Below are 24,743 nucleotides of genomic sequence, written 5' to 3'. Positions count from 1 at the left end.
TCCTAAATTATAGCATTAGTTTACTTTAGTTAGCTCTTCTATGCCGTATGAGTCAAATGCTTCCCACAATCGAACCTCCAGGCTCATTGTTCAGCAAATGTTTATGTTCCCTGTATCCAACCATCTTTTTATCACCTTAGTTAGAGAATAAATTCACTGTAATATAATCAAGAGCTGTGTTTGTAGCCTATTTCTAGTTCCTGCCAAGAGAATTGACCCTTTAGATATGAGACTGACTGACTGATTTAAGATAATTGAGCGATTATTAACTAACTGATCACTAGTAATAATTGTATAATTATTCAAAACTACCTAGAGGTCCGGAGACTCTAGGATTATAACAACTCCGGTGGTGCCCTTAACGAGGAATTAAATAAAATGATTTTATGAATCTTAAAAATTCATAATTGGGTATCAATTCTCATAAATTTATTAAAATGCATAACTAATAAATTTAGGTCTACTACATTTGACATTTTTTGACTGCAGTTTTAAATATTGCAGGCAATGGAACAAGAAGGAGCAGACACAGTGAGAGCTGCAGGAAACAGGCTGCACATCTCCAACTTCTCACCATCTCCTTTCAGTGGGCACTTCTGTTTGCAGGCTTATGCCGTATGCAGCATAAAATCAGATAATGGTTGTTCACAGAATAATGGAAAAAAGCCAATTACTGTCTGACTTTTGTTAAAATTACAATATTTTATTTTTCTGCCCCCAGAATCCTGTGAACTGTGGTATTAAACTGCATATGATGTTACCACCAGTAACTACAGGTGTGGCCAAATCAACCAGGATCAAAATCTTAAGGATTACAGCTTTAAATTCAGTTTGTTTTTATTCTTCTGTGCCATGTTAACCTTCCTCTCATTTGGCACCCTCTTTCTATATTCTGTGCCTTTCTCTGTATGGTACTCAGGAGTGTCATGCCTTGGAGTAGCAGCAGATTTTCCTGATGCTTCCAAACCGCAGTCAGCATTACTTAAACTGTGATCACACCTAACACGGTATATAATTGTGTTTAGACCTTTATTTTTGTGCACAGTTTCAGTGTCATAAAATCACGTGCTTCTGTTGAATGGACAGTGTCAGGAGAAAATAATCTGCACTGTTTTCAGCGTATGAAATATAATCTGTAACTGTACTGAATGTGGTAAAACAGTGTTACAGACAGAAGCAGACTGAAGGATATGTATTTAATCTTAGTTAAGTTTCTGCTATTGAACTCTAGCTCTACTGTACTCGAGGCATTGACGACTTTCGTCAGCACATTCAAATTTACAAATCTAACAATACAAAAGAGAAATTACTCATTAGCCAATCACAACAAACACAAACATTTTTCAGCTGATATAAAGCCATGAAAACCTTTGAACTTTTATTTGGGCTCAATATGCTTTAGGGTGCCTTGACCAAAAGCTTCACTAAAAGTCTCATGACATCAATAACTGTGGCAAAACACGTCATGGAATGTTTGGAATTGCAAACTAACTTATTAGTCATACTAAGTATGATGTCAAATAGAAAATGTAGTACATTACACCTGCATAGTATGTGGATTTTGTGTACGTGAGAAATGCCTGGATGTGTACTAGATTAGTAAGAATTTCTGAGTATGTGCCGTGAGCTTACTGGACGTACTCAACCACCCCAGTGCATTGCGTCTCTTCAGACTGCACAATGGCGATCTTGTTATGCAGTCACATGACTGTCTTGCTTGAGGATACTTAAGTGTGACAAGTCTGCTGATAATTGCATACTTAATCATTAATTTAGGAGGCAGTATTCAGTATATTCTGACTGAGTATGTAGTAGGCAGTACGTAGTATGCATTTTTTAACTCATACTGTATCAAAGCCTTGTGGCGACAAAGTTTGTAATTGCCCTCCAAAATGTCACAAATTTGCAGTTTTTGGTTGTCAGGACGACATTGTTTGTGCCTTCAAAACCGTTTCAACAACTGTTACAATGTTGCAAAAAAATTTAATAAATCTGAACTGTGACACTGCACTTGTTTGGCATCCACAAACACAACTGGGTTAGGTAGGTTAAAACTTTTCTAGTAAGACACAGCTTAAATTCAGCTACAAATTGTGGAAACTGAGTTTAACAAATTCTTCTTAGCTGAAATACTATGGTTATAATAACTTTTAACTCCTCAGATATGTCCCCAAAAGTTACCGTGCACTGCGGAGTTGGGGAATGTAAGCCTAAAAATTTAGAAGCCAAAACAAATTAGAGAAAATTCCTCTATTTCACAATCCCACAGTTCCAAGCCTGTGGCGGTGAAGCCAGCCTACTGTTGTGATATCACACTGATACTTGACAAAGTCACAGACAGAGCCACATTGCTCTGCACTGTATGACTGACATTAATATTCAGTGGAGAGACACCTCTCTACCTCTACCTGGCACCCACCCTCTAAACTAAAACTCTTTTATTTCTATAATAACACACTCAAAAACATCCCAGTGCCCTTTGGGGAAAATGTGGACCCAGCAATGGACCCTTCACATAGACTCTCTCAGCCTCTCTATCTCTCTGTCTCACACACTCTCTCTCACACACACACACACACACACACACACACTCACTTAAACACACACTGGGGATCCCTGCTGCATTTTTTGTATTTGTTATGGCCAATCCTGCATGTGTGTGTTTCTGTGTGTGTGTTTATGAGTACAATTCCTGCATTATTCATTAATCTCTTTGTTTTTACAGATCCTCCCATCAGACCACCAGTCTACTTGCATTAAGATAAGACTAAGACAGGCTCGCACTCACACACACACACACACACACACAAGTCAGCAGGTATACATCTAAATCCCAGTTTCATTACAATTTCTAATAGTTGTGGTAAAGGCTCAGTAATTAATGGCCTCCAGTGCGAGCACTGTATGCCTGAGGGAGGTATGTGTACTGCGTGCTTGCCATTCATAGGAATGTGTTTATTACTGATAAAACATGAGCGTTCCAAGTGACAATGTTAAAATCTCTTATGCAGTTCCCTTTTGTGTGCTGCAGGTTAATGATTACATTTGAGCTACTTTAATTTGGAGCTCCACACTAACACAAGATGTGTGTGACAACATTTTATGCAAATCAAGCATAATGTTAGTTAGTTGCAGCACACAGGTACCAGGCCATCCAAAGCACATGCCAGCCATTAACAGTAAATTGAGTTACCAATTAACCTCACATGCTTCCATCCATCACTTTGCATTTCTGTGTGGGCCTCAGTGAAAATAAGTTCACTTTATAAGCTGAAGGGTCGATGTCAGGAGGAACAAGGGGGGATAGTTGCACTGGACCCTAAACCTACAGTGTCCAAGCAGAGTGTGTTATCAATCATGGAGCAATTATATTTGTAAGTCATAAGCAGAGCCCAAATGTTACATTTCACTATGGCTCCTGGGAAAACTAATATCTCAGTGACAGATGGTTCACTTCCATCTCTTGTGTGCTGTGGCATACACATTAGCCCACGTTGCAGTTTGGAAATGCCAAACCATTGCACCATATATATATACACACATATATACACAGAGAGAGAGAGAGAGAGAGAGAGAGAGAGAGAGAGAGAGAGATCAACCATTTAACAGGGAAAGACCCCTAATGTCACCCTAGCAATAAAGTCAATTGTATGATCAGCCTTAGCTCGGCCAACCTTGATGGAACCTTCCACTGCTTGGCCCTCTTTTGGAGTATTTGCTCCCAAACCGACGAGTGATGGCTACACTCCAAATATCAGTTTCAAAGCTCCTCGAGAAACTTTTCTGCCAAATAAAGAAGAATTAAGTGATTCCTCCCATTAGTCATTTGCACAATGTGTCTTTATCGTATTTTTCAGTAATTTCAGTACAGTGGCCTTATTTTCCCTAAGGAGATCAAAACATTTGTTTTTTATTTTGTGTTATTAGTCTTTTAAGTAATGTGTCTTCTTAATTCATAGGATCCTGCAGCTTTATCTCACACTATTGTATTCTAGTAGCATGTGCTTCATTAGCTCCAGCTGTTAATTAATTACACACAGCCAAGTGTAGACAGGAGCTCTGTCTGCAGGTTCAATAACTACAGAAAAGGTGAAACCAGAGAATGAATGGAGAGTGGCTACACTGAATTGCCTCATTTACCTAATGTAATGTTACCTAATGTCCTAATGTAACATGCCTACTCACAAGGGAAATCCAATACTAAGATCAGAATACGAATGAAATGCAAATGCACTGGTGGTAAACTACACAAAATGCCTGAATAAACTAATCTTGCTTCTCACATTGAGACTATATCAATTTACTCTATTGACCAGTTTTCTGGGAATCAGTTCAGTTAAATTTTTGGTTTAGTGGCAGTGTATTTCACCAGTGTGCCAATACCCCACAGCCTTCACATGCTTTGTGCAGTACTTCTAGAACCGACTAGGCCAACATCATGATCAGCTAATCCATTCAAGTACCTCCACACAGATGAACATCATACATATATGGCATTAAAATGACAAAATGTTGCTGCAAACATTTTAAAACAAGTCCTTTTTGAAAAGGATTGACAATTTAACATGAGTCATCCAAGCTGAGATAAAAAAAGAATTATGTCTCTATTGTATTTACAATGTAATGCACGTGAGGCCTTTTTATAGATCTGCATCACCATAGTTACTGCATAGAAAAACATCCAAGAGTCTCTCCCTTGACATTAAACCAGGCGTTGCTAATCTTTCATTCATTTGGTGTGAGTCCTACCCTCTGAAAGTTCACCATCATGGACATTTTGGACCACACCTGCTGCAACCTCCTATCAGCTCCGGGGTTGGTGATTAAAAATGCAATTTGTGATAGTGTTTCTGTCTAGATAAGGCTCATATGGCCACCCTAGAGTCGGAATTTTGATTACATATGATATTGCTGCATGCAGATTTCAAGTGACAGAGAGGGAAAGAGAGATACAAGAGAAAGATAAATAACCTCTTTACTTTACTGGAGAAAGGAGTCAAATAATAAATTGCTTGTTGATTAAATGATTGTGATTTTATGATGGCATTCTGCTCAATGATTTATCATTCTTCAAGATTGTCCCCATGTTCTTTGGCAAACAGATGCTGAAATATTTCATGCTGATGAAGCTCATTTAAATTTGAGAAACAGAGAGGGAGGGAAGCCAAGGGTTATCAGACATCTGCAGTGTTTTTGATTTTTAAACAAACACAGATCAACAGATCAGCCAGATGAAACAAATGTGAAAAAGATTCAGTCACTGCATGCGCGTGTGGGTGACTGTGTGTATGTGTGTGCATTTTTGTTTTCACTTATCTTACGTGCGGACCAACTCTAGGCGCGTTCTGCTGAATCCCCATTTTCCTTTAATCTTCACTCGCAGTTTATGCTGAGATGAAGCATAATGCACATCAATCAGAAACACACACACCAATGCATATATCAAAGATAAAATTAATGATATCAAACAGAGTTATAAATATGTAGATTATGTTCTTACCCGTTGCAGTCTGGAAACAAACACACGCTATGCTTGCAATCTCAACAAAACACATTTTGACACCAGCACAAACTTTGAGACAAAAATCAAATCATATAATTTAGAGAGCTACTTGAACTGGAGCAGTTTTTCTGTTTGTTCTATTCACTAAGATAATCACATGAGCATTATAAATGTATGTACTAGGGCCGACCGCGAATAGTCGATGCTTCGACTGTCAATCTCACAGTCGAAGCATCACAGTGAAACAAGGATCATGCCATTTTGGCTATATGGGGGTACTCAACGTCTGATTTTACATAGAACTACAAGTTTTCTCCCAATAACTTAATATAAAGCCTATTGCAATATACATTCAACGTTATTGCTGTAGCTAAATATGTAAAAAGAATAAAACTTTCAATAAATGTTTTTAAAATGTGTGAATAGATCCAAAATTTTAACCCTAACCCTGGGTCGTCAGTGCACATGTGTAAGCGTAGCATGTATGTGTGCAGTGGCAGTGGAGGAGCGCTTGCTGAACTTGGCACAACACTGGTGTTGTGCCAAGTTGTTCGCCCCGCACGGGACTTTCAGATAATTTATCACCGTTGATGAACCACATAAAGAATATTTTATCGTTTTTAAATAGCCGGCTACTTGAAATAGACCCGCCAGGAACCGCAACATGCATGCAGTTGTCAGCAGCAGTAATGCACATAAATCTCTGCACAAGTTGAATGACAGGCCAGAGAGAGAGAGAAAAGGGTCTTCCAAAAGCCTCAGTTTAGCTGGAAATTTACAGTGCAAGTTGAATGAAAAGAGGCTGCTATATAATATCAGTCCAGTGACTGTTACCTGACAGCCGACCTGCCTCTCATTCTCCGGCGCTGGCAGTCACTCAGCCTGCCGAGTGAACGAAAGACTGAGGAGGACACATGTGAGCGGTGAACTCAAACAGACCCACAGTTGAGAGTCGTGAACTAATCAATTCTGTTTCCTATGCTGACGGAGCCCATGCAGCTGCCGTGTGACGAGTGAACATAAGAGTCCAAGATCCTTCACGCATGCGTGAAAATGAACGAATCACTCACTGAGACAACCCGTTCCTCCTGAGTCACATACAAGATTAGGTCTTATGAACAAAACGTTCTTTGAACGACACAACACTAAGCTCTAGTATGTACATGTTATTACAGTTACATAATGACATGGAATGACATTTTAAAAAGTAAATTGTGTGAATAATACAGAAAAGGACTTTATACCCCAGAGAACCAAAGATAAGCACATTGGTGTGCTATGCCCGTGCGAAAACGTTCAAATAAAATTGAATTGCAATTTATTATAAATAATTCCAACCTCTATTCAAAGCTCCTATAATCCTAATAACTTAACCCAATCTTTACCCCTGCCTCCCATCTATATTTTGCTAGAGCAAGAGCTCCTGTTGCCTCAGCCTTCATGCCCTGTAATGCTAAAGAAAGAGTCTTATAAAATGATGAAAGCCAATGGTGATTTATTTAGATCATGCAGATATTTCCATCTCATTACCACCATGTCTTTTGCTGTGTTATTTCACAGAACAATGATTTTTTGATAGCTTGATGAGGCAAAAAAAGAATCATCATTCAATAAAATAATGCTTGGAAGTCAGGGTATAATTACATCCATTCTATCCGATAAGGCTCTTGCTACTTGTATCCAGAAGGTATTAACCCCTGGACATTCCCACGTGTGTGTGTGTGTGTGTGTTCGTTCCGATTTCATTTTACAAATATTACAAAGAGTACGGGTCTAGACCTGCTCTATATGAAAAGTGCAATGAGATTCTGTTATGAAATGGCACTGTATAAATAACATGGAATTGCATGTTTTGAACATAATAAACATGCAGGGCTTGGAGACAATTTAAGTTGGCAACTTCTCTTGGAAATTAATAAATCACATGAATAACTTTATAATTTAGGAACTGATGTTTATAATTACAATAGTTCTAAAATATCTAATATTATGTGGTCTTGCAAAAAAAGTATTCCTGTGAATTATTCCAGCATTATTCCAGACATGACAGATTTATTTAGGCATGCTACTGTAACCCAGTGCAGAATTGAGCCCTGTAATTTTATTTCCACTAATTGCTTTATTTTCCAATATGATTTCCTGGTTGGAAGAACAATCTGTCAGTTAAGGTCACTCTGTTCAGTAATGTTTTTATTGGTTATCTCAGGCAAGGCAGGCTTCTGATTGGTTAGGGTAGATAAGTCCCATCCCTCCAGGCATCAAGATGAGTGAGAGAGGCAGTACGAGCGGACGAGTGCTACGTAATATGAGAAGTAATAAGACGAGTAAAATGTGAATTGTGGTAAACATTTCGATTATGAGCGCTAAGTGTGCACTGAGAAGACAGCTGCGTGAAGTGAATGAGTTGACCGACGGACCAGTAAGCCGGGAGTAAATCACTTTTGGCCATGTCTTGGCTAGGTTTTTGAGATCCTGTGGAAACACCCTTAGATTTGGATTCTCCTTGATGGAGATGGCGAGCCACCCCTGAACCTGATCAACTTCTTACCGCAAAGAGCTGGACCAAGAACACCGTTTGGCCTTGTGAAGAGACCACCCATCTCTTCACTTTCACCACAGAGGACCCCAGTGTGGTAGGAGGTTAAAGTTTCTAATCTCAACGAGTACTCAAACAGAATTTGACTTGACTGACTGCTGACTGAAACTGAACTTAAAGGAACTTACCTGAAATTAAAGGATCTTACTGGAACCTAAAAAGGACCTAAAAATTGAAAGGACAGGCCGAAGGAACTCTGAATCACTAAGAGATATTTCTTTAAAGACTGAAAAGTGTTCGTTCAGTTGAAATTGTTTGTTGTATGTTCAACCTGTGTATGGTCTAACTGTCACCACCGTACTGAATGCACTTACCACTGGTTAAGAAGGATCCTAAGCTATCCTATTTATTATTTTATTTTTTTCCACAACCTTTTCAATACAACATTCTGTGCTTAAAAGCACCTTGTGTCTCCAGCTGCTTAGTGTGTCTGCCTAAATCATTCTTAACCCCTCCTACGAACTGGGACAGGTCCTAAATGTGAACTCTGTTGACCTACAGGTGGGTTACACTACTGTATTGCTTTGAAAAGAGAAGGCAAGGCGAGACCTTTACTTAGAAATCAGAGTGTCATACAAAAGCTTGAAGTTGTTCCCTACGTATATTGCATGGCAATGCTGGATCCGTTTGACTGGAGTATATTTATAAAGTCTCACTTACACTTTCTGTTCCTCTCTCTCTCTCACACACACACACACGAATAATATGCCTTTCTCTTACAAGGACACCGTTCAAAGCCTCCACTGTAAAAACCCAGAGAGCTCTTACCTTAAAATGTACTTCATAATTTACGTTTGTGGTTTTTTTAAACTGAGCTGGGTCAGAAAAACTGGTAGGGGAACAGAGCTCATAAAATCTATCAGCTGTGGCACAACAGAGGATATTAAAACAGTTATTGCGCTATGTCTTGGGCGTTGTATTCTCTCATATTTAAAGGCATCCTTGAACAAATAGAACACTCCTTATGTGAAAACACTGCAAGATGCTTGGAAATGATAAAGAAATCAGTGTGTATGTGTGAAAGAGAAGGCATTTAAATGCATGAGCAAGAGAGATAGAGAATAAGATTTGTATGGCCATGATACTGAGACTTGGAATGAGTTTTTATGTGTGCAGAAATGTCTGAATGTTGTGGTCATGTGTTTACTCTGAAAATTCTGCCAGCAGGATTGCAGATAATTAAAAAATCCTAAGCAGCTGAGCAAGAACTTTAACAACCTTGGCCAACTTTCGTGGTGTACATGCAAGTTAACATTTCAACACCAATCACAAACTCTTAAGGCAAAACTTTCAGCTAAACATTATCTGTTAATTCGTTACACTTAAATAGATAGGTAGAGGATAGGGTTAAACTCTGCAGTCTGCCTAATGGCCTGTCTACAAAGAGGGTGTTTCAGCATCTCAAGCATTTTTTTATCATCTGTGTCATGTGAATCTGATAGGAAAGATAAGTTTAATAAAACATATTTTAATTAAGTGTAATTTCCATGAAAACAGCTTTTTAAATTTGCAATCACTACAAAACAGACAGTGTTGTTACTGCATACTGGTTATGTTTGCTGCCAAGGCTACAGTCACTGCACTTTGGCCGTTACTGCACTCTCTGCCATAGAAAGATAGCTGACAAGACAGCTAAAGTAAGAGGGCCATTTCAAGCTGTTCATTCATTAAACTCATATAGGTAGGTAGAGTATAGAGTTCATATTCTTTGTTGCTTGGATTTGGCATTTATTTTATTAATTCTCTTGCAGGATTCTCTGGTGAGTGGGGATGGCAAGGGGCATGGCTGGCAGGCAGACAAGGGTGTAGGGAGACAGACTGATCCACGAGTACCAGGCATAAGTTTGCATGTTCTCCCTGTGTCTGCGTGGGTTTCCTCCGGGTGCTCAGGTTTCCTTCACCATCAAAAACACGTTAGCTTCTTCAGTCAGTGCCATTGCCCTTACACTGTTAAAAATCTGGAGTTGGTCCACCGGCACTGCGAGCCGGCTGCCTACTGCTGGGTTAAATGCAGAGAATGAATTTTGCAACATGTATGTGTATGTGATGATAAAGTACCTTTACCTTATATAGTGCTGTAACTCAGCAAGATGCGGATCAGGTGTAACTGATTAGATACCCCAACAGGTGTGTGCAACCAGCTCCAGTGGCAGTAGTCACGCCCCTCCGACTTCACTGCAAAGAGAGACAAGCCTAATACAGCCTAAAACCAATCATACTAAGGAAAAATGCAACACACACACACACACACACACACACACACACACATATGGGGAGAGTTGTAACACCACCAATTCCACCACTTAGGGAACAGATAGGAGTCATGTGATAATTTCAGTATTTACCTACTTCCCTGATACCGCATGGTGGTTGTCAGGTCTGGAAACCAACACATTCTGAAAAAAATTTTTTGACCAGGAATATCTTTTGAGGAATTTCTTGTTTAGTATCTATACTATTGCACATAAAATTGCTGCTCCCCTGCTATTTTCAAACCACTATGCTGATACAGTGAGCTAAACAATGGCTGACAGAGGTGGGGTGGGTTGCATCACTTTTTACAACCATCCCCTATCATACAACTAAGAACTGATTGATTTTAATATTTTTACAGAATGTCTAGGCAGTGGAAAATAAAGACTAACAGAGGTGTGTCTGCAAGTCTTTAAAAAAAGGTATTTGATGAGGATTCAAAGAAGGTGAAGTCAGTCAGATCAGCTGCAAAGGCACATGGGATCTGCCATGTAACACTGAGCAGATATTGCAAATCACTGCAGAAGCTGAGAGACCAGGGGACCAGTGATCCTTGGGCGGCAGACCTGTATCCAAGTGTGGTAAGCATATAACAGGTTAGCAACTGGAGACCAGAGTAGAATTGATTTCTTGCATAGGTGCCAGATAAATTAAAAAATGTTTTGGGGTCTACTATTTAGTCAGGTTTTCTATTTCACTTTCTTTTAGGCCATAAAGTTTGCATATGAACTGGCTATAAAGTATAGGAGTCCAGAGGCAACCAGCCTTACACAGGCTGTGTACCCCATAAATGTGGAACGTTTCTTCAACAGCCTCGGACAGGAAATTGAAAGATACAACGTTGATGGAGGTGACATATGGAACATGGACAAAACTGGTGTCAATAGCATGCGCTGTGCAAGCACTGGGAAATGCAATTTTCTTTGTATTCCCCCATAAACATCACAAGGAATACTTTATTCAGAGTGGGCCAACAGGGAGTGCTGGAAGTGGAAATGCCTAGGATGGATGCGAGAGGAAGACTTCCTGTTATTCCTTGATCACTTTGCAAACCACAAAGGTCAGCCCATACAAGAAGGTTTTGCTTTTGCTGGATAACCACTGTCATATATTGATGAAAGCTACCGACTTCAGCAAAGAAAAGGGGATTGTGCTACACACCTTCCCCCCCACTGCAGCCACAACCTTCAGCTATGGGATGGCCGTTTCCAAAAGCAGGGCCAAGGAAAACATCTGGAAGTAGAGGCGTTCTGAAATACTCACCGATACACCAGTGAAACAAGCAGCGATAGAAAATGAACAGGGAAGAGGAAAGAAAAATATAAGACAGAGCAACTGAAAAAGGAGAGGAAGCCTACCAAGAAAATGTTGAAAGCTGAGGATTCTGACATGGAGCCATTTGGCAACTCAAAGCCAAAGGAGGTCTGGGTAGAATGCGCCCTATGTAGTCTCTGGGCCCATCAAGCCTGCACTCCAGGGTGACTGGCATTCATCTGTCAGCACTTTGACTCTGATTAAGAATATACACACATTGTGACACACACACACACACACACACACACTCTGATATTGTTTTTTTGTTAGACATTGTAGTATTGTTTATGAAAAATACTGTTTCATAATGTATACTGTAAGTCCATTCCAGTAGTCAAATTTACATACACACACAGACACACACATACACAGAGTGAGACATTGTTCTTTTATGTAAATAAACCTGTTTTTGAAGCATATCATATGGCGTGGCATCCATTTTTGCTTCTGTTGTGTAATTGTTACAACTTAACCCAGCATGTGTTTCAACCTACCCTAGTAGTTGGGTAAGTCGTAACAAAGGTACACCGTGTATTTGACATTAAGTCACAAGGACTTTGATATTCTTGTAGAGGACTGAATTGGTCCCATTTGTAGTAACAAAATATGTGTTCTTTGTATAAAGGTTTGAGAACTCTAGCTAAAAAAATTGAAAGATGGAGATGTTCTACCTGAGGACTGCTGCCATGGCAATTTACACTGAATCTTATACTACATGGACTACATACCACATCTGTACTCAGTGTTAATGAAATCAATTGATACATACCCCTTTATAAAATAATGTTAGATTTTATCCTGACTTGTTCCACTGCGGTTACATTTGAAATGACGCTATTCTTAACACAACAGCGACAATTACATTTATACAGCGAGCCGTGGAGCCTCCGTGATTTAGGGAGAAAATCTTAATGAATTAACGGGTCATTTTCTGAGATATAGATCATCTTTATTTGCTAAATCAATAGAATTATCCTAAGTGTTTTCTCATATTTAGATTATTTTACATGTGCAGATTAATAATCTGAGAAAAAAAACCCGAGATGAAAGTGGTAAATTTCCAAGAACAAAACTCAGAAAATCCGAGATTAAAGTCACAAAAAATCCAAATCACTCTGTAGTTTTCTTCTGAATACGGCCAATTCATGGCAAAGTCTCTAAAGTCCCAATGCATATGATAATATGGTGAGTGTAGGCTGAAATCACAAGAATTTCCTCATTGCTAAATCCTACTGAGAAGTAGGCTCTAATATATTTTTTCATAGCATGCATAATACAAAGCAAAGGTGTGTGTGTGTGTGATGTTGCAGCCTTGCAAAATGAACCGATGTGGTTCCTTGACAAAAAACATTTCTCTTTCATACAATTTTCTTTCATACATGTATGACTATAATTTAAATTTACCACTTTAAACTTGGTATTATTAAAACATGGATTATTACCCCACTCCCCTGGCTGGTTTTATTACAGTTAATATACAGCTGTACCTTTACAACTTAATCATATTACACATAAAAGAAGAGTCCATAAAATACTAAGGAAGAATTACAACAAGAACACTATTAAGATTATTACAAATTTACTCAATGCACTATCAGCGAGCTGAACCTGTATTTGTTTGCCACAACAGTGTTAGATTTTGCCGTAAACGTTTCTTTACACTCATCATATCCTGACCTGATCCTGACACTATCATCGGGCATTCTTCTGGGGAAAATACGCGCCATTGTGAAAAAACACTGCACAGCTGAACACTCCCCTTTTAAGTGAACACACGCTAAATCCAATTAAGTTAACAGCGACTCAACAACTAACTTAACATGTGATTCACCGTAGTAGTGCCGTTTAACACCAGTGTAAGCAGTCAGAGTTTGTCAACCCTGAGACTGCTTGATAACTCGGAGTTAAATCTGAGTAGGTTAACTTCCCTTAGTAGTACGAGCCTCAGGTGTCACTACAGGATCACAACAAGGGGGAGGGTTCATGACAATGGGTCACCATATTTATTAGAAAACTATCTACAGAACAGTGTCATACATTTACATTACATTTACTCATTTGGCAGACGCTTTTATCCAAAGCGACTTACATTTGAGGAACAACATACAAGCATCAACAGAGCATACAGATCTACAACTGACAATACATACTAGTGAGAGCAGCAATATGTACTAGTAAGAGCTCATAGTGCATATCACATCAATGGGGTAAATACCTAGGGAAGGAAGTAAGAGTTAACAAAAAGTGCAATCAAAACAAAAAAGTGCAATCAATACAAGATCATTGTAGGGGATAGAAGAAGAAGAACACAGGACGTGCATGTTAGAGGTTAGGAGTTAGAGGTGTTATAAGAGGAAGTGTTCTTGGAAGTTTAAGAGTTTCTTGAAGTTAGAGAGGGACGCCCCTGCTCTGATGGCGTGTGGTGGCTCGTTCCACCATCGTGGCGTCACAGATGAGAATAGCCGGGACTGGGATTGCTTTGTGTGAAGGGATGGCAGTGCCAAGCGGCGTTCGTTGGAGGAGCGTAGCAGCCGAGAAGGAACGTAAGTTGTTTTATGGAGTTTAGGTAGATGGGGGCAGACCCAGTAGTCACTCTGTATGCAAGCATTAGTGACTTGAATTTGATTCTGGAGATCACGGGGAGCCAGTGGAGGTCACAAAGTAATGGAGTGACATGAGTCCTTTTGGGCTAATCAAAAACGAGACGTGCTGCTGCGTTCTGAACCATTTGTAGGGATTTCACTGCACAAGCTGGAAGACCTGCTAGAAGGGCATTGCAATAGTCGAGGCGAGAGATAACCATGGCCTGTACCAGAAGCTGGGTGGCGTACTGAGTGAGGTAGGGCCTGATTTTCCTTATGTTGTATAGAGCAAAGCGGCATGACCGAGAGACCGCAGCAACATGGTCTGAAAAGGACAGCTGGTCATCAATCATGACACCCAAGTTTCTCACCACCTTGGTTGGAGTGATGGTTGAGGACTCAATTTGTAGTGTGATGTTATGGTGGATAGATTGCTTGGCTGGAATGACCATGAGTTCAGTCTTAGAGGTTTAGTTGAAGGTGGCAAGACTTCATCCATGCAGATAGGTAGAGTTGCGTATCGTCTGCGTAGCAGTGGTAAGAGAGGCCGTGCGAGCGAATGATCGGCCCCAGTGAGGTGGTGTAATTGAGAAGAGAAGGGGCCCTAGCACTGAGCCTTGGGGCACCCCTGTGGACAGGCAGAAGGAGGATAATTGTCCTTGCCACAAAACATTGTAGGAACGCCCCGAGAGGTAGGATTCGAACCACAGGAGTGCTTTACTTGAGAGGCCCATTGCTGACAGAGCGGATAGCAGCATAGTTTAGCTTCGAAGCAATGTTTTTGATCACAATAGTAAAAGGACTATTTACCTTTTTTAAAAGCTAAGTTCCTATATTTATTGTTTATTACAAAATGGATATTGACCAATTTTACTCTATTGATACTCCTACCGTTTTAGCTGAGTACTCACTGAATTTTAGTGCACTAATCTCGTGTGGAAATTTATCAAAACATGTGAAAAGCTAATACTAACTAACTGAAAGTGATTCCAGAGGACACAAATGTGATGAACAGGTTTGGGACACACTTGTTGTTGCCATGGTTTGTGACTCATGAAGTTACTGAAGTTAGTGTATCAACCCCCCCCTTCTAAAAGCCCTGTCTGCAATGAGACTTATTGGAGAATTTTGAATTACGTTTACCCGACTGTTGATAAATTCTCAAATTGACTGTTATGTTATATTGGAAAATATGTACTAAATAGTGCTAAAATATATAAATAAATGATGTCCAATAATGATGATGATCAAAAGGGCTGCAACTAATGATTATTTTTGTAGCCAACTAATTAATTAATTATATATTCAATTAGTCGCAATTATTTTTGTCACCTCCTAACCCTAATTAAACCTTTTACCTAATTAAATATCTTTCAAGTGAATTACTTATCTTCAACACACAGCCTAACACTTACCATTAAGTGAACGAGGTTTACTATTAAGAACGAACACTAGTATCAACGCCAGGGGGAAACCAAGGAAGACGACAAGACAGCATAGGCTACTCCTATAATTCACTGATTTATACTAACTTTAAAACTTTGATTTTTTCTTTAGAACTATATAAAATAAAAGCAAATTAAAAGGAAGCACTATAACCACAACTGTACACTAACAATGTAATGTCAATTTAGAATAATAAAGCAACAGTGCCCTTTCACACTACTTTAGAGGTTTCTTATTAAGTTCTTAATGTTATAAGTTTTAGTGATTAAATAGTGTACAAAACTTGAAAAACAAAAAACGTTTCTCGCATGAATGCTTCTTCTTTGTGACTAGTCTTACAGTCAAGCAGTCATGACAGACAGTGGAACCGATACTGCCACTAGCATTCCATGTAGTGCATTGCTGTTAGAAATGAACAGCCAGACATGTTCTTAATGTCTCTCCCTTAAACAGCATCTCTGTAACGACGCGTCGACAATTAAATTTCATATCAACAAATATAGTTTATAGTAATCTTTGCAGCCCTATAAAAATCCAACTACGGACTACAAAAATCTACTCATATACTGGGGTCTGTATTCTGATAACAGTGTATCTTGCATCAACAGATGCCCAGCCCAAATGGGCTTATAAGGCAGACTGTCAGTTACCATGTACATACTAGGTAGGAGACAAAACATACAAATTATAGGAATGGTATTTTATGTATGCCTTTACGTGCATCAAATAAACTGATCTCAGTTTATCTGATCCCTAATTTTCCAAGATTTAGAAATAAAACTAGCCCATTGCCACTCAGTCCAACTTCAGGATTATTGTTCTGTATTTTTACAAAGATGCAGGCAGGATATCATATAAAGCAGCCTACAATAAAACTAAGTGCAATTTATTATCATTATCTCCCAGGTCACAGACCAAATACACTTCCTCACTTACCTACTTCTTTTTCAAGGTACAAGGTTGTTTATTAGTCATTATACAGCACACAGTAGTTCATTCATGCTACGCACACAACATATAATTAAGTGTAGGACTTTAAAAAAATCTGTTAACATAAAATAAATCCAAATGTTTTACACACACACACACACACACAAACAAACCGATGACAGATACCAGCATGAAAGTTTCATCTTCACAATAAACAGTCTGACATTTGGGAAGCATTTGGGTCCACCTTGACTGTGTTTGAGCACCAAGCATCATCGATGTAAAACACTTCCTCTCATCTTGGAGTCTTGCGCTGATATCTCGGAACATGGACCACCTGCCGAGTGCTTGATCCGGGATGTTGATGGGACAGGTCTCTGTAAAGATGTGGGCACAATAGTCTCTGAATTCTGTTGTCTGTTCAACATGAGTACCATTTTGTCCAGACTGGATCTTTAGGAGCAGAATTTTCTATTACCATGGCTAGGGGTGTGTGCGCGAGTGCGTGTGTGTGTGTGTGTGTGTTTGTGTGTGCCTGTGCCTATCTAATGCTGCTGCAGCATTTAACCCACCTGTGAGAGACAAAATACAATCCATTAATTGAATTTTAAAAAACACCAAGGCAAAAAGGCAGGTGGAATGTCTGCATACAAAGGTAAATTCATATTCTTGGCACAGTGTTTTAGTAACTCAATAATCAACTACAGACTTTAGTGTGTTGACAGATGTATGTTCTTCTTGCTGACACAGATTTCGACACATTTTGGAGAGGATCAGATTCACATCCTTGTGCTGCAAGCAAAGAGAGCAAACGTCTGTCACAAAACAATTCTATGCTACATATATTCTTCCCTGGTTTTGCCCACCACGTAGAGCCTCATGAAAATGAATACAATAGGCTAATCATGTGTTGCATTTTAACAACTATTGCAAGCAGAAAAATTACAACATACACTGGTTCCATTACCATTTTTTGTTTTGCTCTTAGTTTATTAAGTGGCAGAGCCCAGAGAACATTTCTGAACAAAACTATTTAATGTTGTCTATTTAGCATGGGGCCACTTTCTCTCATGCACTGTTACAAAGTATTTTCTTAGATTCATCAGCACTTCAGTTGATCTTTTCTTGGTCTTCACATATATATGAATCATTATTTAAATTCTCCGGTTCCTTTATGAAAGCGAGTTTTGCTGATTTAATGCACTGTGGCATGTTCTCCTTTTCTCCGTGTCCGTCCACCATGCTCTCTACTCCTCCTCCTCCTATGCATCCATCCACCATCCTCTCTCCTCTGTGTCCATCCACCACTTCTATGTTTAAGGGTGTCTACACCAGTTTGGTAGGAAGACTTGTACACCCTTATTGTTGCCTTTGTGGCTATCTGTAATTCAACTTCTCATGACATCTCATCACATGAAACAGTCCCAGAGATTTTCAGGTAAAAAAAAAATATCTTGAGATTTTTGCATTATGTAAAACGTTTGAGTCTTTACAGTGAGAAGAATCTAGGCACCCATCCTTAAAAATGTTGTCTCAGCAGTAGGGCCTAAATATCAGATTTTGAATGAATAAACATGTGAAAAAAAAGTGCAACCCCTTTCCTTTACAAAAATATTGATCTATTAACCTAGTTAATGCTAGCACTTTGTCCCCAGTTCTTCATTATACAGACTGCTTTCCATTAATGTCCCAGTTGCTACCAAACAGCTAACATCTGTCCGGCCCCAAGACAAGCCATGAAGAAGGCTCAACTGTTCTTTCAGTTCTCTGTATGCAAGCTTTTTCTTTCCTGCGATCACAATTATTATTTGGTAATTTAGTCAGTACTCCACTGTTTTCATTACAGCTACATAAATAAAGCATGTTCAACTCAAGATTCCCACACATTTTCCACTTCCTCCATACTTTCTTTGACGGGATCCCGTGAAGACTTGGTCAATATGAACTGCTAGGCAATATACTTTACAGCTATAGATTATTCTGCACAGAAACAATTTACACAGAATAAACAGGTCCATGACTCTGCCATTCTCTCTCTCGGTGCCAGAACCATCTTTAGTCCACCTGAGCCAGAGGTGTGTGTCAGCTGTTGGAAACAGGCCTAGTGCCTGCATCTCTTGTGGAGGCATTGGTGGACTTAGCTATGTTTCACCGATTTCAACTGAAATGGACCCCGCCCTCCAAATGGCCCCCAAGTGACACGCAAGAATTGAATAATTGACAGACAGACAGATAGATCTGCGTCATATACGCTAATCTATCTATCTGAGAAACGTCTGTATCCTCACTGAGCTGCATTGTTATAAACTATATATGAACTGGTGGTGGGTCACATCTCTCTCGTCCAGGCGCTGTCTCTCCCTCTTAATCTCCTTTATTGTTCCTGTTATTGACTGTTTGCTGTGGCGGCTTTGACTTACAGTGTGTTGTTGTATGTTGTAGATATAAGTTAATATGGCAATTCAAATGATGTCATTATATATACTTCTCTCAGCACCTCCAACTGTGACTGACTTCCAGTTACCGCGGTTGGTTGGCACACTTTTCACTCTGCCTTATTTCTCTGGCATAATTTATGAATATTCTAACAAGAAGCACATGAAGGGGTTAGGGTCTCAGCTATACATATAAAATGTCTTAATGTTCACAAATGTTTTCTAAAATCAGGTTAGTTTTGATTAAAGTCAAGTTGTGTAGTTCTGAACAGTTGTGTTATTTTCTGGTCCTTTAAAAAGGTCACAGAAACAAAAATGTAATGTAGGAGAAACACTACTTTAATACACTCAGCAAACAAAGAAAATGAACAGAAGTGATTAAAACTTTGATCAGTCTCTTCAGAAAGAATTGACTTCTTTTCATAAATTGACCTTGTTTTCTGCTCCAAAGAAAACACAGTGTTACATTCTGCCTGACCGTGTCAGGATTTTGCAGTGTGTGAGCAAGGTTGAGGACCCAAACGCAGGACACCAGTACTGAACAGGTTCAGTTCAATATTTAATTAACTGAAGGCGTACTACAATAGTGGCAGATACAACAAGTCCAACAAAAAACAGGTTATCCATTTAGAACCAAAAAATCCATGAGAAGGTAGGGAGCAGGAGCAGCGCAAACACACACAAGACTAACCACAATGATCCAACACAGACTGAACAGAACACAGGCATTAAGTAGTGAGGCAAACGAGCGGGGCCCGAACATAAAACAGGTGGATCACATTAAGGAGAACAGAACAAGAAGCAAAGCTAGACAACACCACCAGGCACGGAAGATTACAAAATAAAACATGAAGTAAAGTGCACGGGAACACACCAGGACAGCTCTACCAAAGTAAAACACAAAATATGGAAAGACTACAAAATCAGGGCATGGACTGAGACCGGACCAAACTAAAACATGGAGACATAGGACTAAGGACTCGAACAGGTACCAAACATGAAGATAAACATACAACAACTAATCTACAACCCTTAAGACGAGATCAAATAATGAAACACAAATACACAGACCAGGAATAATATTAACATGAACTAAATCACAGAACTAAGAACTGAACAAGACTACACAGAGAAACACAGAACCAAAAACGGACTTAAACAGGAAAGACATGAACACAAAACCACACTCGGTCCAGCTTAGGTCTGTGAGTTTTGTTCATTGGTCTATTCGATATCTGTTATTTACTATGTGTTTTTGGTCTATATACCGTTTCGCCTTGTTTATTCTTGTGAGGATGGTTGTGTTGGTTCTCATTCTGTTTTCTTGTCCTACTACTTAGTCGTGCGTTTCAGCTCTGTGTCTCAGTTCATGTCTTAGTGGGCCTCGTTTCAGAAAGCGGGATTAGTGAAAATTCTGAGAATGTTAAGCCTGAGATGAGGGAAACTCTAATCCCTAGATCAGTAACTCTGGCAACTGAGGAGGTTAGGTTCACAGGATAAGTTGGAAAACCGTCAGTTTCTCTCTGACTCCTCCTGCAGAGCCTGAAGCGGCTGTCTGACACACTGTTTAATTTCCTCTTTCATTCTGTCGATATCAAAGCACAAATCTGAACGCATTTACATCTTTAAAAACTTGAAAATCCCAGTTAGATAGGCTATTAGTTTTTTCCCCAAACATGATCTTGAACATCACCGCTTTTATGCTCAATCTGTCATCGATGTAAGGACAGATCTCCACACATCATGGATTTATCCTCAGCGCAGAATAAAATCTGTGTCCGTCTTTAGGTAGGCAATAACGCTGTGACTCTGTGGACAGTTGCACTCACATTACTGCAGTAATCACTGTTTAATATGTAACCTATAAAACTGATCAATGAACAGTAATCTTCAATATTGTAGTCGCACTGATTGGAACATTCCTATCGTAGTTATCAACTGGAGATAGTGTGACTATTTCTAAGTGAGGATGACTGTGGTGCGGCTGAAACAAACAGGCCTAAATAAGGTTTAAATGTGAGTTTTTCCATTATTACCTGTCTGGATAGTCTGAATGTGTTAGCAGCATTAATAAAATAAGAAATAAGCAAGATTTTATTAATGTGTAAAATAGACATCTAAAATGTTACATTCAGTTTGAACCCATAGACACATTTTCCACTGCAAAAAAAATAACAGGCTAACCTGCTGGGTGTGACTGTGACTTTACAATCACAGGTTCACGACTAAACTGTGTGTTATATTTGATCTATAGCCTACCTATTTTCATAATTAGGTAACCGATTGCCACCGGCATTTAGTCCCGTCGGGTTACAGCTTAATAAATATAGCCTTCCTATTTAAAATCGAATGTAATGGGCTGTAGCACTTTATCATTCATTAAGAAAAGTCCAGTCTGGTAAATGATGAATGAGCAACGCTGTGTAGTAGCCTAATAATGTTAACGCATTGATTCTTCTTCCACTCCTGCGTTTTAGATATCCTACATATCAGGGTCCGTGTTGGCACGCATTCATATTTCTAGCTCCACCCGATTAAAATGGAGGCTCTGCCTTGATGAATCGGTCACCTGTGTTGCTCCTGCCCTACTCGTTAGTCCCTGAGTATATATGTTTGGTGTTTCTGTTCATTCCCTGTCCGGTCATTGTAGTGTGAATATACTCTGTTGTGTTGTGTGATGAGTGTCCTGCCTGATTTACATACATGTACATTTTGTACAGTTAAACATGTACTAAGGTATCTCACCAGTGTACAGGTGCTGGTCATATAATTAGAATATCATCAAAAAGTTTATTTATTTCAGTAATTCCATTCAAAAAGTGAAACTTGGATATTATATTCAATCATTACACACAGACTGATATATTTCAAATGTTTATTTCATTTAATTGTGATGATTAAAACTGACAACTAATGAAAATCCTCATTTTTATCTTAATAACTTTGTAATGCAGACTGTTTCATTAATGTATTTTTGACTGTTTTGTTACATGGTTATGCTGGTATTTTAACAAAATGTCAAGCACATTGTTTTGCTATTTTGCATGAAAGGGGCTATACAAATAAAGTGCCTGTTCACAGGGGCCGATGTGACGCCTCTCTGCGCTTTTTAGATGTTTGTTCAAAATATGCGTCTAACATTGGTTTCGCCTGCAGCATTAATAACATTGAAACCACAGGACAATGGTGGAGATACTGCCAAATATTCAGCGTTTCCTTAGCACTCTTACAACTCTGTCATAGCCCCCATCTGCGTGAGCCATTCCACGCTGTTCTCTTGTATAGTTATTAATTCTGCATGTCCAAATTGCACCAAATGCAACACTGCACTCCCATGACTGGACAGTGCAAATTAAAAGTAATAGTAGTAGTAGTAAATTACCTACATTATTTGTACAAAACTAATGTAACTCACCCTCCATCGTGGAAAGCTCAATGAACTCAAGCACTCAGGGCACGGGCTGAGACAGGTAAGCAGCACCCTCTAAGCCTAAACATAAAGTTAGACTACACCTGCCTTGTCAGCATCAGTGATCCCCACTAAAGTCCTTGCCGGCTTTCATACACAAACTCACAGTTTAAAGCAACACAGGGAACCCTACATTAACACAGGCTAATAATGGTAGTTTTTAAACTACTTTAAACAGTATATAACTTCACCACAAGGTTACTACAGAGAATTACACATTCACTAGTATATGGGCAAAACACAAATAAGGTGAGCTGATCAAGGGTAAATCACAACTGCCAGTCCAACAGAAAGACAACTATTTAAACAGGGTGATGGTCTTGACACTGCACGAATCAGATCACCGGTCAGGATCAGGAAGTAGGCAGGGCTTGCTTCAAGCCAATCCTCGGCAAGACTTGATATAACATTCAGCTTCACAGCACAGATACACATAAACAGTCACATGGCTTGCTGAAGTGTGCACTGCTACATCCTGCAAAACCACACTCATCCAGGTGAGATACCAAGTTTTTAGAGAACCTGTCTTTGCAGCCAGTGAATCACAGTAACCAAGTTCATCTACATTTCTACTGTGAATATCTCCACAATAACTGCTTCTGAACCAAAAACTTCACAACCACACTTGTTTAGCGGGAATCTGATCTGAAATCCTGGAGAAATTAACATCTCCAATCAAGATTACAGGTTCCCCTGACGTTTATTTGTGACCATAACTGCACTTTTATCATGTTAGTCATCGAATCTTCCAGAAAGTCACATGGAGGTGTAAACTCAGCCTAGAGCAAGGGCGTCACTTTGTGTTGAAAAGTGGTGGGGACACAGGGGCTCAGATCAGGGGTGTGAAGAGACACTTTGCTTGCAAGACATCACGACACGCAATATTAGATTCACAAGGACGAGACAAAAAGATCCATAAACACTGTTTGAAAGATTTCCTCAATGCTGATATATGAGCGGGGGATCTGGGGGTACTGGTTTGTTCATTAACCACTTCATTACCTGCATTCTGGTGAAAGCACCAATTGATGGTGGAAAACAGAAAATAAGTCAGTGCAGCTCTCAGGCTTTCTGTGTTGCTTTCAGATCTGTTTCTCCTGTAAATCATCTTTTCTCATGTAATATCATCCCTGCTGAGGCAACACATGTGTAGGCCTGATTTAGTCTTCCCTCCTCTTTTTCATGTTCACAGGGAGAGAACGGAATATTTGGCCAAAAAGTAACTGTGTCAAGAAGTTGTTAAAGTGACTGATTGGTGCATGCACATTTTTGGGTCATTTTATAATGTAGTGAACAACGGTGTGGATTTGTGCATTTTACATTGAATATATTTGGAGCTACCCTAAATTCCTTTCTCCTCCCCAGAGAAGAAGGGGAGGGGTCAAAGTTGCTCTCTCTAAGTGCTAGCCCGACCATAAAACTGGCACCTTTTTGATTCTGAAGCTGATAACGCGGGGCCTGACTGTTAAACTGACAAAGGGACACGAACCAGCCATTGGCATTTCCCTAAACAACCTATAAAAACTGGCCCCCCACACACGTTTCCGTGGCAACTGACCTTATTCTTTGTTTTATTACCACATCAAAGGGATACTCCTTGTCTCACCCAAGTGTGACATGGTCCAGACACCGAACTTTCAATGTAAAAGGGACTGCAGTCTCCAAAGACTCAAAGCATTTAATTAAGTTTAATTAAATCTTTAGTTACCTGAATACGTTTGCCTCTATTTGAGTAGTTATGTTAACTGTTGTTGCTATCTGTTGTTGATATTAGTGCTGAAAAGAAGTTACTTGTGCAGTGTTTTATTTTCAGCAAGACACTCCTTCATCTAATGCAATCAATGCTTGTTCATAATACTTTCTTACAAAATTCCTTTAGAAATGATGACAAAGAAATGTTTTACTATACTCTTAATCGCCAGCTTGAATTTAAGGATGAATCAACAATATTCCCAGTTCCTAAGGAGAGACGGTCTTTAATTTAATCTAAGCTTTCCTCATGTAACCTGAGCTCCCCCAAATGGACGAAATAAGTATTACATGCCCTCATCGGAAATGCCGTTAAATGTATAAATATCCTGATCAATAATGTGACAATTGTTTCCTGTTACCAAATGCTTAGAACAGTACAACCGTTCAACCATTGAGGTTCGATTGTGGAAAATATTTGATTATAATACGTGCAAATAGATTTCTTTTCTTTAGACATTAAGTT

General features: G+C 39.3%; 1 protein-coding gene across 6 annotated transcripts in view; it reads right to left on the bottom strand.

Moving 5' to 3' along the window:
- The window catches only part of mtss1lb (MTSS I-BAR domain containing 2b), a 771,894-nt gene that overhangs the window by 656,638 nt on the left and 90,513 nt on the right, over positions 1–24,743 (bottom strand). The gene's annotated exons all lie outside the window — the stretch shown is intronic.

This window comes from Micropterus dolomieu, linkage group LG20 (assembly GCF_021292245.1).
Source record: "Micropterus dolomieu isolate WLL.071019.BEF.003 ecotype Adirondacks linkage group LG20, ASM2129224v1, whole genome shotgun sequence".
Lineage (NCBI taxonomy): Eukaryota > Metazoa > Chordata > Actinopteri > Centrarchiformes > Centrarchidae > Micropterus > Micropterus dolomieu.
Note: the sequence above shows the minus strand (reverse complement) of the source record. Positions and strands in the feature narration are given on the sequence as shown.